This window comes from Arachis ipaensis, chromosome B10, assembly GCF_000816755.2.
Source record: "Arachis ipaensis cultivar K30076 chromosome B10, Araip1.1, whole genome shotgun sequence".
NCBI lineage: Eukaryota > Viridiplantae > Streptophyta > Magnoliopsida > Fabales > Fabaceae > Arachis > Arachis ipaensis.
In genome coordinates, this window is record NC_029794.2 from 121,141,059 (window position 1) to 121,150,258 (window position 9,200).

Genomic DNA, 9,200 nt, shown 5'->3' on the forward strand with positions numbered 1-9,200 from the left:
CGATTGAGGTTGTTGTTGGTTTCGGTTTTCAAATTGCAATACAGTTTTACTGCATATGGAAATGAGGTCAGAAAATTTTCAAGAAAGTTAAGGTAAAAATTTTTTCCTTTGACCTCTTTGTGTATAAATTGTGATAAATTGTGATCTCTTTGTGTATGGAGTTTATATTTCATTTCCAAATAATCCATTGAGTTTGTTAGATGTCTGAACTTCTTTGATTAATATTTTTGGATGAAATTTACTTTTATTGTCACATTAGACCTGTAAAACATGTATTTTTAAGATGGTATCTGACAGATAAAATTTTTAACTTTAATAAAAAACCAGATATTTATTTTTTTCAGTGATGATACTAAATCATTTTTTAATCTTTGGATTACTGATCTCATATTCCTTAATTTTGACTCTTATATTTCTCAATATTAAAAGATATAATTTATGCACTTGAATGATAAAATTATTTTGTTTTAAAAAGTAGAAAAACCTATAAAATTCGATATGGTTCAATTTCAACTGTTGGCTTCCTCATTTGCTTCAGATTGGAGCTATTTATCTCTTATATTTCTCATTTTTCCACCATTTGGTTCGCATTGAAACTCGTAACTTTTATTTTTTTAACTCTTAAATGATTAATTTTTATGCATTTATATTTAAAAAACTTTTGTACTAAAAAATAGAAAATTCTATAAAAATCAATCCAATGCACTTTCTTTCTATTGAATCTGTAACCACCAAATATCTCTTGTTTGCCTTTTCATATTCTCCTTTTATATTAGTTACTTTTTTATTATCTCATTCGTTATTATTATTACTAAATGCCATTTAACAAGTTCTGATCTTCTTTTGCCACAGTCATTAACTAATCCTTAGCATGTTTGTGCATTTACTAAATGCCATTTTTTTAGAGTTTTCTTTTTAGGGATAAAAAAATAAAAAATAAAAAATAAGCATTATCTTATGGCATATGTAAATTTTTATTCTAATATAACTTTATTAAGATATTATTATAGTTTTGTTGCACTTTATCCACTTGGATGTGTTTATAAATAGATTCAGTTTCTCTTGGTTTAATCATAGCTGTCTAAGTTCTTTCTACTTCCTTGGTGTTGTTAATTTAAAAAGTTTGTTAGTGTTTTAGCAATTGTTAGTTTACCAATTCTCTTTGTCCCTTAACTTAGATGAGAACATACATACCAAAAATGAAAACATATTATTCTTTCAAATAAAAAATTATTATCTTGAATTTCAGTTGCCTAATAATTTTTTTTATAAGCAATGACGTCATCTTTTAGTATTTCATTCACTATTATCATTATAAACTTTTATTTTGTTTGGTTTGTTTTTTCGTATGTTAATTGGTAGGTGAAAAAAGTTTTTGATTATTTTTACCTCAATATATATTGCTGCTAGCTTAGGATCTATAGAAAAGATTATTGATAAGGGCGGCTGTTTACTACATATTTCTAGATTTATATCTATTGTTCTTAGTTTAGTATCTATAGAGAGAATTACTTATTGGGGGCCGTGAATATCTTTCGCTAGATGTCTAGATATCTATGGTGACTAATTATCTTTCAAATTTCCATATTCTATGTATTTCGAAATTCAAATTTCTTAATTGATATATGTTTATACATAAAGCCATAACCCATTTGTTGATTCACAGTTTTTTCACATTTCTGGTAATTAATTATTTTCAAATTTTCGTGTTACTTACTTCGTCCCCCCTAACCCCAAAGTAAAGATTCTATGTATTTCAAATTCAAATTTCTTAATTGATATATGTCTTAATTGATTGTATGGTAATTAGCTAATTTTAGGTACTTAATTACTTTCATTAGATAAAGATAACTCTCTATTTACTTTACTTCCTAATTGATTAATTTTTCTTTGGAGATTCAAGAAACATACCTGTGTTGTACATAGATGCATACGTGGCTAATTTTTTGGTTCTAGCAGCAATTGGAACATAAGCATGTGGAAAAAAAATACAATGAAAGTGAGACACATAATAAGATCTATATACAATCCATATGAAAACACTTCAAATGCTCTCCAAATATCCTAGAAATTGTAGGCATCAGATTAGATTTGGTTTTCTAATATGTAATTCATAGTAGCTTTGAATAATTTTGATTCTTTTTCCGAACTCTTTCTTCATGAAGAGAGATTCTTTTTCGATTTTCTGTTAGGTTCTTCGTTTTCAGTATGCAGTGATTTTATTAGGGTTTGCAATTGTGCTCCTGATTTTTCACTGGGGTTTGCGTGTTTTAAATCTGAGTTTTGTAATTTTCCATTGATTTTAATACTTAATTTTCTATAATGTACACTGAACTATTGAGCTATTAATACTCATACACACTTAATTTAGGGTAGGGTTTAGGGAGGGGAATGATTTGTGGGAGTGATTGCTGATTGGAATATGGGTCAAATTGAAAAGCTAGATTTGTGGTCATGGAGCTGTCTTTTCGCTTTCATGATGGCAATGTGAGGTGATCCAATAGCTTCAACAGGTTAGTAGACATTAGATTGATTTAAGTTTTCTTATGATGTATTCATTCATTGGGACCCTTGCTCTATTGGGTCTTTCTTTATTTTTTTCAATTTGTTGTTGGAAAAAGCTACAGCAATAATAGAAGTATAATGTCTAAAATTAGTTTGAGTATTTAAAGTATATAACTATAAGTTCTGGAATAAATTTGGAAATAAGGAAGTTTATTACACTGCACAAAATGAGTTAAATAAACATTATTATTAGAAAACTGTCTCGTGGGATTGCTGATAATTTGGATGACCCAAAATACAAGCATTACAAATATTGGTCTAACCCCTTAGAAACAAGATGAGATCCTATACTTAATTACTTTAGTAAACATTTTGTAGAAGTTGCACACAAGAAGACTGCCAATCTAGAATCTGACTATTGTTGGCACTTAGCTACTAAGTAATTAATCATTTTATTACCGTGGTTTGGGGCATTGATAGATTCTTACTTTTGCTATCTTCTATAATGTCGTATCCTGCTGTCTTTTGAAATCCGTTGTTTATTCATACTACTTCTCTTTATGGTTTGTGTTATATTTTTGTCCTGCTGTTGCAGATTACCACATGCTCCAAATATGGAGATTTACTCTATGTATGGGGTCGGGATTCTAACGTAAAGAGCCTATGTTTATAAGTCAACCTCCCAATCAGAATGCTACATTCCGTTTCAGATTGACACATCAGCAATTGGTGGAGATGAGGACCCTTTTTTAAAGGATGGAGTTTATAGTGCCAACGGGGATGAAACTGTTCCTGTTTTAAGCGCTGATTTCATTTTTGCAAGAGGTTGGCGGGGAAAAACCCGCTTTAATCCTTCAGGCATCCAAACGTTCATAAGGGAGTATGAAGACGCTGCTCCGGCTAATCTTCTCGAAGGAAGGAGAACCTAGAGTGGTGCTCATGTTGATATATTGGAAAACTTTGCACTTATTGAAGATATTATACGAGTAGCAGCAGGAGCCACTGGTGAGGACTTAGGTGGACATAGAGTTCACTCAGATTTTCAAAGGGTCTCAAAATATTAACTCTCAGTGCAATAAATGTTTCGGCTAGCAGCTGTTCCTTTGTTAAATTATTTTTTACTTTTTGGATTATAAATACTCATTGTTACCTTAGTTTAACATGAGTATTACCCATGAGGTTATAAAGAACTGTTGTTAGAAATTAAATAGAAATGTGCACTAATCTTTGATTATTTTAGCATTGGCATTGTGACACCAAACCAATCATTTCATGTGTTGTGAGTTTTCTGAAATGTTACCTGTTTTATATGTTTGTGTTTTGGATTAATTTTAAGACACTTCTCAGTTGTATCATATCATTAATAATTTCTTCTTTTGGTACATGCGTTTATCTTCTTTTGATAGTGCTCCTACTAACGCATATACTTAAAATGTTGACAAGGATATGTGTACACCACAAAATCAATCATGATTTTCTATTCGATTGATTGTTTTTTATTGGATAAAGTAATTTTAAAAATATTTGGATCTTATTAGCTCTCTCTCGTGTCAATTTGAGAGTCAAATACGCAATTTTCTGAATACACAATTTTGATATTAATGGCACAAAATTATAAATAAAAATTTTTAACAAGAAAAAAAATTTAGGACATCATGCATTATCAACATATATTAGAATAGCATCAATTTATAGATATTTGTTTGAATCTACATAACAATATAATTTTGTTATTTTAAAACACAAGTTGTATTAACATTATACGCATAACCAAATTATTAGTTAATAAGTTGTCTTTGAGTGGGTTAATAACTTCGTTCACTTACCATATTTTTCAGGCTCTTGTGACTCAACTCGAACAGTTTACTTATGATTAGTTGATTTACTGTAGAGTAAGTTTAACTATATATTTTATAATAATAACTTTGTTTTTATTGTGTTAGGAGAATTACTTGCATTTGAGATCTTAGGTCAATAAATTTGCAACTTGCGTATGTGTGAAATTTTTTTAAACTTGATATTATTTGTTTAGCTCATAACTAATAACTAATATGAATTTTTTTGTGTTATTATTATGTCTTACTGATATTTTTAATTTATTAGGAAACCAGATATTTCTTTTAGGTTCAAGTATAAAACTAAAGCAGTTTTTACTCTTTTGATTACTGATGATTTTTCTCAATTTTGACTCTTATTTATCTCAATGTTAGAAGATTTAATTTTATGCATTTGAATAATAATATACTTTTGTTGTAATACGTGAAAAATCCTATAAAATCTTATACGGTTCAATTTCAATTGCTCCCTTCCTTAAATTTTAATGCGATGAAAGAATTCTTTTTATATACATAAATTATATTGATTTTGATTCTTATTTATGTTTATCTTCTTAATTGTGTTGTTCATATCTTTAAGTTGTATTTATTGTTGCATAATTTATGAAGTTGAACAAGATACAATGTTCTATGAGACAGGATTTCTATAGCCAATTCTAAAACGTGCTCATCAAAATTAATGTTTTGAAAAGCAACGATACTTATGCAAACTATGAAGAGTTAGGAAAAAATACTTATGTATTGAGTAGTGATATAGTAAATAAATATGTTACATTTAGTTAAGAATTGAACAACAAAAATACTTTTTATTAACGTAAAAAGTGACAATCCAAGAACATTGAAAAAACAAATCCAAAAGAAGGAACCGAAATTTTCAACCCGTGCATTGCACGGGTCTTCTGTTAGTACGTTACAATCAGACTCAACAGACTACATCCTGGAATAAAAATGTCCGACCAGACATTATCACTTATTAAAACCTATTAACTGCTCTTCAATTCAATAGAAACGTAACCAACCTATTTTATCTCACCTATAAAGGTATGATATTTTATCTTCAAAGGATACGCTGAATTCTCAGTACTAACTTAAGCATCGGAGTGCCTTTTGCAGGTACACTCCCCCTTTGTTCATACTCTCCGTGACGTGATATCTCTTTGGATGAAGAGCTCGGATCTTTCAAGTCTATAGCTCGGCGTTGAAGGAAACAACTCGGCGTTGACTCTCAGACACCGAGTTACGTCCAGGTTAGTCACACAAGAATAATTGGCGCCCACCGTGGGCCTCGAAATAAACACTCTTCTTTCTATAGGCCCCATTTCCTTCCAATGGCTTCAAACTTACCTGCACCTTTGTAAACAAAGGTCATATAGTAAATCATTAAGGCCTGAAAAAGACCAATCTATATCTATTTTACAATCTATATTTGTCATCTCTATTTTTCAACTTATATCTGATATCTCTATTTGCCGACCTATATCTGTTATATCTATTTGCCGATCTATATCTGTTTTTTCGATCTATATCTGTCATCTCTATTTTTTAATTCATATCTGGTATATCTATTTGCCGATCTATATCTGTTTTTCTTATCTATATCTGTCATCTCTATTTTTTAATTTATATTTGTTATATCTATTTTTCTGATCTATATTTGTCATCTCTATTTTTCAATTCATATCTGGTATATCTATTTGCCGATCTATATCTGTTTTTTCGATCTATATCTGTCATCTCTATTTGCTAATTTATATCTATTATCTCTATTTGCCGATCTATATCAGTTATCTCTATTTATCGATCTATATCTGTCATCTCTATTTGCTAATGTATATCAGTCATCTCTATTTGTCGATCTATATCTATCATCTCTATTTGCCAGTTTATATCAGTTATCTCTAATTGCCGATATATATCTGTTATATTTATTTTTCGATCCATATCTATTATCTCTATTTGCCGATTTACATCTGTTATCTCTATTTTCTGATCTATATCTATTATCTCTATTGCCAATTTATATCTATCATCTCTATTTGCCAATATATATCAGTCAGCTTTATTTTCCGATTTATATCAATTATCTCTATTTCCCGATCTATATCTGTCATCTCTATTTACTAATTTATATCTATCATTTCTATTTTCCGATCTATATTAGTTATCTCTATTTGCCGATCTATATCTGTCATTTCTATTTACTAATTTATATCAGTCATCTCTATTTGTCGATCTATATCTATCATCTCTATTTGCCAGTATATATCAGTTTTCTCTAATTGCCGATATATATCTGCAATATCTATTTTTTATCCATATCTATTATCTCTATTTGCCGATTTATATATGTTATCTCTATTCTCTGATCTATATCTGATATCTGTATTTACCGATCTATATCAGTCATCTCTATTTTCTGATATATATCTGATATCTCTATTTGTCGATCTATATCTGATATCTCTATTTGCCGATCTATATCAGTCATCTCTATTTTCTTATTTATATCTGTTATCTCTATTTGCCAATCTATATCTGATATCTCTATTTTCCGATCTATATCTGTCATCTCTATTTTTTTTATTTATATCTGTTAATTTGCCGATTTATATCTGTTATCTCTATTCTCTGATCTATATCTGATATCTCTATTTTCTGATCTATATCTGTCATCTCTATTTTTCTGATTTATATCTGTTAATTTACCGATTTATATCTGTTATCTCTATTCTCCGATCTATATCTGATATCTCTATTTTCGATTTATATCTGTTATCTCTATTTGCCGATTTATATCTATTTTTTTATTTTTAAATCTATTATCTCTATTTTCATATTTATATCAATCATTATCGGTTCTATATCAATCATTTTTGTCAAATCTATATCAACTATCATCAGATCTATATCAACTATCTTTCGAACTATGACTATCAATAGTCATCAAACTCAACCTTCAATCAAATCACCAAACAAAGGTGAAAAAATGATAATTCTTCAATTCAAAAGTCGCATCGTTTACACATGCACAATCAAACTCAATCTTCAATCAAATCACCAAACAAAGGTGAACTAACGATAATTCTTCAATTCAAAGACGCATCGTTTACACATGCGCAATCAAACTCAATCTTCAATCAAATCAACTAACGATAATTCTTCAATTCAAAGTCACATCATTTACACATGCGCAATCAAACTCAATCTTCAATCAAATCACCAAACAAAGGTGAACAAACGATAATTCTTCAATTCAAAGTCGCATCGTTTACACATGCACAATCAAACTCAATCTTCAATTAATCACCAAACAAAGGTGAACTAACGCAATATTCTTGCCCAACCAATTCACTTTTATCGAAATCATCTCAGCAACTATTCAAATTAACTATTCAGTTCCATGAAAAACCCTAACCGTTGCATCTATTAAATCAGCGGTTCAAAATTACATTGAAAAAAAAAAACAAAGGCACAATCAATGACAAATACTACTATACTTTCCAATACACGTTAACTTCAAATAAGGTCTAAAATTCAAAAGATTTTATTCCTTGTTTTAATAAAGCATCTTGAACTGAAGGCTCCAAGGCTAACTCAATGGCCGAGTTATGGCTCATCAAAAGCTCAACCTGCTTCATTAAAATACATTCCCAGGCTAAACTTGGGGGCTATGATACATTCGTTACAAATCTGATGTCATAACTCGGTATTATGCACCATAACTCGGTACTTTACGTTATAACTCGGCGTTATGCGTTACAATCAGACTCAACAGACTACATCCTGGAATAAAAACGTCCGACCAAACATTATCACTTATTAAAACCTATTAATTGCTCTTCAATTCAGATGATCAATAGAAACGTAACCGACCTATTTTATCTCACCTATAAAGGTATGATATTTTATCTTCAAAGGATACGCTGAATTATCAGTACTAACTTAAGTATCGGAGTGCCTTTTGCAGGTACACTCCCCTTTTGTTCATACTCTCCGTGACGTGATATCTCTCTGGACGAAGAACTCGGATCTTTCAAGTCTATAGCTCGGCGTTGACTCTCAGACACCAAGTTACGTCCAGATTAATTATACAATAACAAGACCAATTACAAATTGAGTACCTTTGTACTCAGATAACAACAAATTAACAAATTATAAGCATATGTGTTTGTAAGTTGTGAAAGTAAAACGAAAATAGGATCAAAGTTTTAAAATGTTATTTGTCAAGAAAGTAACATAATTTTTTTTGTAAGAGTCAATAATGATTAAATTCTAAATTTTTTAATCATAAAACTTTTAATATCAGGTAATAAAATTATTTTTTACAAAGAAATTAAATTGATAATGGAAATTAAATAAATAATTATATTTTTAATATTATTATATTTGTATGTGTTTTTGAAATTGTTAAAGTATGTATTAGTTAATTATTAAGAGTTCTATTTAACAATTCCCCTTTAGTGGGTTTTCTTCCTCAATGCATAAATAAAAGAAAAATTTTAGAAAAAATAAAAAATTCTCAAATTTATTATCTATAACAATAATATAACTAGCTATAACTAATTTGAAGACAACTTTTATATTTTTCTTGTTTAGGTGGTTAAAACTCAACTACTTGAAAGAGAAAAGAATGGGATATATAATAATGTCTCATCTAGGGGTGTTCATGGATCGGATCCGATCTACATATCTGCGGTGTTTATCCGAATCCGATCCGAAAATTGCGGATATGGATCCGATCCGCAAGGCTTTCGGATCGGATCGGATCAAATCCGCACACTAATCGGATCGGATTGCGGATTTTGTGTTGGTATCCACATATCCGCGTATCCGCAAAAATAAAGAAATAAATAAGTGAAT

The 9,200-nt window shown here is 29.6% G+C and overlaps 1 long non-coding RNA gene across 1 annotated transcript; it reads left to right on the forward strand.

Moving 5' to 3' along the window:
• On the forward strand, positions 1,957-3,695 carry LOC107621596. Its single transcript, XR_001615860.2, has 2 exons — positions 1,957-2,513; positions 3,101-3,695. It is a non-coding gene; the product is annotated as an uncharacterized LOC107621596 (long non-coding RNA).